Genomic DNA, 6,717 nt, shown 5'->3' on the forward strand with positions numbered 1-6,717 from the left:
ACAGTACATTAAATACATCAGACCAGTAAGTGGCAACTTTAGGACGGGGAAAAAAGCATGAAAAAGTGTTGCATTGAGGGACTGACATTTATCACAATTTGATAAAGCATTCGGGAAGATGCTGTGGATCCTTACTTTTGAAAAAGGAAGCCGATGTATAATTTTGAACTGTATAAGACAATGTCTCGTATTATTGGAGCAGGAGTGCATGTATTTCAACGATTCCTCCCAAATGTCATTAGGAATACGGATACCCATGTCCTTCTCCCAACTATCTTTACATTTGTTGGCATCTTGTTCTTATGTGGAACAAAAGAAGCGGCACGTTAGCCGACGGCCTGAAATGGAAATCCGCTCAACGACATGCAAAGTAACCGCTCTGACAACAGCATCCTTATTCATCATCCCCTCGCAGACGCTGCCCCCTGACTAACTTACCCACGTACGGTGTAACGTTTGTATCCATCGCTGGAAGATTTGAACCTTTTATTCTGCTCGAGGGAAAGCGAGCGAGTGTTGCTGCCGACGCTATCTGATGCTTGTGATATGCATTCAGCCTGGTTAAATCTGCAGCGGGCTTTTCCCTCGCTCTACAAACATGCACTAAGCTGTTCTCCCCCCCCCCCCCCTCCCCACCCCCCCCACTCCATCTCAATCTCACACCAAATGAATATGAAAACACAACGTGGTGGTTCAGCTCTGAGGAGTGCAGGCGGAGAAGCAGAAGTCTATTAACTCAGTCTCCGTCTCAGACGGAGAACCGCACTCTGAACTGCACACTCCCGAAATACCCAGACCATTAGGCTGCAGAGACCCCGATGACTCAATGAGTTTATATAGTGTTAGAAATTCAAACTAAAAGGAGGCTGAGGGTCGAATTGAGAATGAAGAAAAAGGTTTAATGCAACAGCAGTGATGAAGAGGATAAGACCAAGACAATAAGACACAAAACAAACATTTTAACACTGCAGCTGACAGCGGACTGGATCCACGCTTCCCCCATGATGGAGTCACGTGAAACCAGTCCTGAAAATTCCTAAAACACACAGTTTTATCCCATGCACCTTGGGGCGGTTCCTTTTCCCCTGGTGCACTCAAATCCTTTCTCATTGGTCCGTTGTTGTCATGACAGCAGGTTGAGTGCATCTTCAACGTCAAATGAGAACTGACCTGCCTGCAACCTCTGCACCTTTGGGGTCGTTTTGTGAAACTCTGACATCAACATAGTCCAATCAACATTGTATCGTCTCAGCCTAGACTAAGACACCAGGGGGACAGGAGACAGAAGACCACCTTTTGTTGCATAGCAAGAAGCCCCTTTCCAGATGTTAAATGCTAATGGGGACAGATGTATGCATAATTTTCTAACCTGGCTCCTTCGGACATTTTAACTTTTTAAAACTCAACAATAGAAAGACTCCAAGCACCTCCAACTTACAACACGGTGTTCGTGATTTCCCTCCTGAACGACACATTCAGGCGTTTCCTGATCATTTGTCCGCGCCTTCGACGACGATTACAAATCCCCGTTGCAAACATAAAATTAGTTTTCTGATCTGTTAAGTTAGGTTTTTTTTGAAAACACCTTTTTTTTTTTAAGTTAGGTTTGGTTGAAACACAGAACTAGGTTAGGAAAAGATGGTGGTTTTGGGGGTTTTAAAAAAACAACTTGGCTCAGCCGGTTTAAAGAGCTCACGTTACCGTATCGTGTGAACAGTTAACTTCACTTGATATTGTATTGTACATCATTTTGTATGTGGCTTTTTCTTTTTGCGGGGTGCAAATGTTCCACCAAAACAAATTCCTTCCAGAGGCTATTTAGCAGAGCCGCTGCGTCCGGAGCTTAGAAAGTCACAAAAGTAGGAGATAGATGGTTTTAAAGTGTAACATCAAACCAAACAATCCCCAAACTAAAATACGCCGTTACATAAACACCGTCCACGCAAAGACACGTAATGCACGAGAGGCTTGTGTCACTAGTAGAAAAAATAATAAACATTCCCAAAGAAATGGCTTTTTAATAACTGTTAAAAAGAAGTTACTTTGTATTCAGCTTCATCACATTATAGTCTGCAGGGTATACATTTAAAAAAAAAAAAGTATTTATTTTGAAGACTTAATTCAGCAGAAAGAAAACTAGGTCACATCTTCTTGTGTTGTCTTCCAGTCAACAATGGTCACTTTTTTTCAACACTATTATCGCTTTTTCCGACATTTGTGTCACTTTTTCAATGTTGTGGGTGCCTTTTCGGCACCCACAACAATCCCTTAACGGTTTAGGTCCAAAATACATTTCTGATCTGCTACTACACTATGACCCCCCCAGACCTCTCAGGTCATCTGGGACAGGTCTACTTTCTGTCCCCAGAGTCAGAACCAAACAGGGTGAAGCAGCTTTCAGTTTCTATGCTCCTCATATCTGGAACAATCTCCCAGAAACCTGTAGATCCGCTGCTACTCTCAGTTCTTCTAAATCAAGGCTGAAGACCTTTCTTTTTGATGCTGCCTCTCTTTAAATGACTGCTCATTTCTTTAAATTTCTTATGCTGCACTGTAACTTTTATTCTTGTGTTTTATGTGTCCTAATGTTTCTATTTGGTTTTTAACTGTCTATTCATGTGTTTTATTAGTTTTTAATGCTTATGATTTTTAACTGTTTGTACTTGTGTTTTATCTGTTTAACTGATTTTATGTAAAGCACTTTGAATTGCCCTGTTGCTGAAATGTGCTCTACAGATAAAGCTGCCTTGCCTTGCCTTGCCTTTTTGTTGATGTTTTGGGTTTTTTTTCTCCAAAGTTTTTTGATATTTTTAATGTTCTGGATTTTCAGCGCTTATTTCGGTGCCCCATTTTTTTGTGACAAAGAAAAAAGAAAATGAACTAAAAACAAGGACAACATGAGGGTTAAATCTTACTGTAAAACGCTTCATCATCCTCATGTTTTAATGAAGCAGCCTGTTGCTGTGGCAGCTCTTCATCTCTTTAATTACAGCTGCCCCATCAGACCAGGCTGCATAAATGTCTCTCTCTCTTGCTCTCTCTCTCTTGCTCTCTCTCTCGCTCGCTCTCTCTCTCTCTCTCTCTCTCTCTCTCTCTCTCTCTCTCTCTCTCTCTCTCAACGCCAGCACAGGGTTTCAAAATGTGCCTCCCCTCCTGTCGTCCCAGTTGTACCAGCACCGTCTTAGACATTCGGCAGATTTACAGTCCTCGTTGCCATCCGGACGTCATTGAATAGAAACAAAAAAAATGTCTTCACCGATTCCGCAGCAGCTGAAACTCAGCTTCACCTCCATGTCAGACAGCAGCCATTTCCTAAAGAGCCCCTATAATTCTTTATTTTTTATTTTTAGTGTGTTATATAGCTGTTTGTGTATGTATTATCTCTATTGTGACTGTTATTGTCACTATTCATCGCACCCCCAACCGGCCCCGTCAGACACCGCGTACCACACCTCTGAGGTTTCTCCCTAAAAGGAGTTTTTACTCGCCACTGTCGCACTAAATGCTCGCTCTTGGGGGAATTTACTAGAATTGTTGGGGTTTCGTAAATTATAGAACGTGGTCTAGACCTACTCTAGCTGTAAAGTGTCTCAAGATAACTTTTGTTATGGTTTTAAACTATAAATAACATTGAAATTGAAATTGAAAATTCAGACTTGTGATTGGATTGCATTCAACTCGGCTGCAGTCTCGCTTGGACAGACCCTCCAAAGCGCGCTGTAGGGGAGTCTGGCGACTACACATAGCAGTTGGGGATGGTAGGACACCGTGCTATGGTTTATTGGCATTTCTTTAAACCAATCAGAATTGTCATGGGCGGTGCTAAACTCCGCACAGAGCCGCTGCAAAAATAGTCGTGCGAGCGAAAACTCTGATTGGACAGATAGTCTAGCTAGCTGTCTGGATTTACCCTGCAGAGACCTGAAGACCAAGTAACCATAGTCCTCAGATTGGACAGATAGTCTAGCTAGCTGTCTGGATTTACCCTGCAGAGACCTGAAGACCAGGTAACCATAGTCCTCAGATTGGACAGATAGTCTAGCTAGCTGTCTGGATTTACCCTGCAGAGACCTGAGGACCAGGTAACCATAGTTCTCAGATTAGACAGATAGTCTAGCTAGCTGTCTGGATTTACCCTGCAGAGACCTGAGGACCAGGTAACCATAGTCCTCAGATTGGACAGATAGTCTAGCTAGCTGTCTGGATTTACCCTGCAGAGACCTGAAGACCAGGTAACCATAGTCCTCAGATTGGACAGATGGTCTAGCTAGCTGTTTGGATTTACCCTGCAGAGACCTGAAGACCAGGTAACCATAGTCCTCAGATTGGACAGATAGTCTAGCTAGCTGTCTGGATTTACCCTGCAGAGACCTGAGGACCAGGTAACCATAGTCCTCAGATTGGACAGATAGTCTAGCTAGCTGTCTGGATTTACCCTGCAGAGACCTGAGGACCAGGTAACCATAGTCCTCAGAAATCCACCAGAGACTACAATTCCAACACAAAGAAAGCAGAAGGAAACGGAAGATAAATGCATCCGGTGAAATTTCTTGCAGAATCGGAGCAATCCCGGAAGTGGAACGCGAAGGACATAGACTAACTTGGGTGGGACGTCATTCCCAGCTCCGGCTTCCGGTTCCGATATACAAATGGAGCGCCCCCCAAAGTCACTGGTGGAGAACGCCGCCCAGTTTTTCATCTGTGCTGCCGATTGGTGCTGTCTAAGCAAGCGCAGCCTGCCCAGTGGCTTGTTTGAATTTGGTTGACCAATCACAACAGAGTAGTCCAGCTGACCAATCAGAGCAGACTGGGATTTTTTTTTTTTAAATTAACAGATAACAATACAAACATTCAGACAACGCAGATCCAAAAAAAGATCTCATGGAAAAGGGATTGCAACTTATATAAATCGGTAAACAATAGTAATAAAAATAGTACAAGAAAAATAAGAGCATGAAGTAGACAAAAGTAAAATAAAAAATAAAAAAGAAGAATGTGACAGATTTGTAAAGGTGTAGAAAATGTGAAAACAGAAGTATTTAATTAAATAGATTAGGGGTATATATCAAAAATAAATCTAGCTTTTTCAGTAGTTATTATATATTAAGAGACTCAAGATAAGTATCAAATTCAATTTGGAAAAATTTAAAAAACAGGGTTTAGAAGACTGGGATTTTGGGAAAAGGCGGGCGAAGAGCTCAGAGGGTTTCAGGTACAGGCGATGCAGCAATGGGCAATATGTTATTAAAGCATGTAAATCTATTCTAGTAGACCCCAAAAGTAGGGGGCTCTCTAGGAGTAGAGGCTAAATTATTTCAGTTTAATATTCAGTCTTTGTTCCCTGTGTTTCAGTGTCTCTGTCTTCATTCTGAGCTCAGAGACGGACAACGTGTCCAACAGTAACAGCTGAGAGTTGCTCGGTCTCGTGATGCCTCAGCGTTCCTCTGCCAGCTCACTGGGATCGCTGAGATGTTGACAGCAGGGCACACACACACACACACACACACACGCTGCATGTAGTCCTTGTAAATTAAATGTTTCGTCATAGTTTTCGTCACCCACGCTGTTTGTTGTCAGTGCATCTTTGGAGAGAAACTCCACAGCGATAAACACAAAACAAAATCCAAGCTCACCAAGTTTACAGCGTATAAATACTTTTAGTTTCAGGCAATAGTGAGATTAATAAACATGAATTAGCAATTAAAGTATTTATGTTGCCACTTGTAATAATCACTAGGACTTGTGGTAAGGAAGTGAGTGAGGGCGATTTGTTTAAAATCAAAATCATGTGCAGGCCATAGACTTAAAGCAAAATTCCACTTTGGCTCCCCCATTAGTGATGTGAAAAAGGGGGGGTAACACATTACTCTGGCCAATCAAAATCACTATAATGTTCCTCTGTACACATTAATATCATAATATCAAATCATAAAGAGTCATCTCAAGACCCTGAACAGACAGAGTAGGTCTAGACCACACTCTATAGTTTAGGAGCATGCATTTAGTGCAACAGTGGCGAGGAAAAACCCTTTTAGGAAGAAACCTGGCCAGACCCGGGCTCTTGGACGGGGCCGATGGGGGTGTGATGAATAGTGGTAATAATAGTAAGTAAGTAAGTAAGTAAACTTTTTTTATATTGCACCTTTCACAGAAAAGAAGGGTCACAAATTGCTTTACAGTAAAAAAAAAAAAAAAAAAAAAAAAAAAAAAAAAAAAAAAAAACAGCAAAAAAGTTGCTAGTTAAAAGCTAAACAGATTGAATAATGTCACAATAAGGCAAGGCAGGCAGCTTTATCTGTAGAGCACATTTCAGCAACAGGGCAATTCAAAGTGCTTTACACAAAATCAGTTAAACAGATATAAAACAAAGTACCAACAGTTAGAAATCAAAGCATTAAAAACACATCAATAGACAGTTAAAAACAATATAGACACATAAAACACAAGAATAAAAGTTACAGTGCAGCATAAGAAATTTAAAGTTAAAACACATGAATAGACAGTTTAAAACAAAATAGAAACATTAGGACACATAAAATACAAGAATAAAAGTTACAGTGCAGCATAAGAAATTTAAAGAAATGAGCAGTCATTTAAAGAAAGGCAGCATCAAAAAGAACACATCTACTGTTCCCCGCTTGGGGAAATTATGTCACTCAGTTCTGTCCCTGTCAATGATATTTTTAGTTTTAGCTTTTATCTGGCCCCTGGCAGCAG

At 41.3% G+C, this 6,717-nt stretch overlaps 1 long non-coding RNA gene across 1 annotated transcript in view; it reads left to right on the forward strand.

Moving 5' to 3' along the window:
• Positions 1 to 6,429, forward strand: part of LOC116701615 (uncharacterized) — a 44,467-nt gene extending 38,038 nt beyond the window's left edge. The window contains exons 4-5 of the long non-coding RNA XR_004334973.1: positions 832 to 841; positions 6,417 to 6,429. This is a non-coding gene — a long non-coding RNA (uncharacterized LOC116701615). The remainder of the gene's footprint in view (positions 1 to 831; positions 842 to 6,416) is intronic.
• Positions 6,430 to 6,717: the final 288 nt, after the last annotated feature.

Source organism: Etheostoma spectabile, chromosome 14 (assembly GCF_008692095.1).
Source record: "Etheostoma spectabile isolate EspeVRDwgs_2016 chromosome 14, UIUC_Espe_1.0, whole genome shotgun sequence".
In the NCBI taxonomy this organism is placed as follows: Eukaryota; Metazoa; Chordata; class Actinopteri; order Perciformes; family Percidae; genus Etheostoma; species Etheostoma spectabile.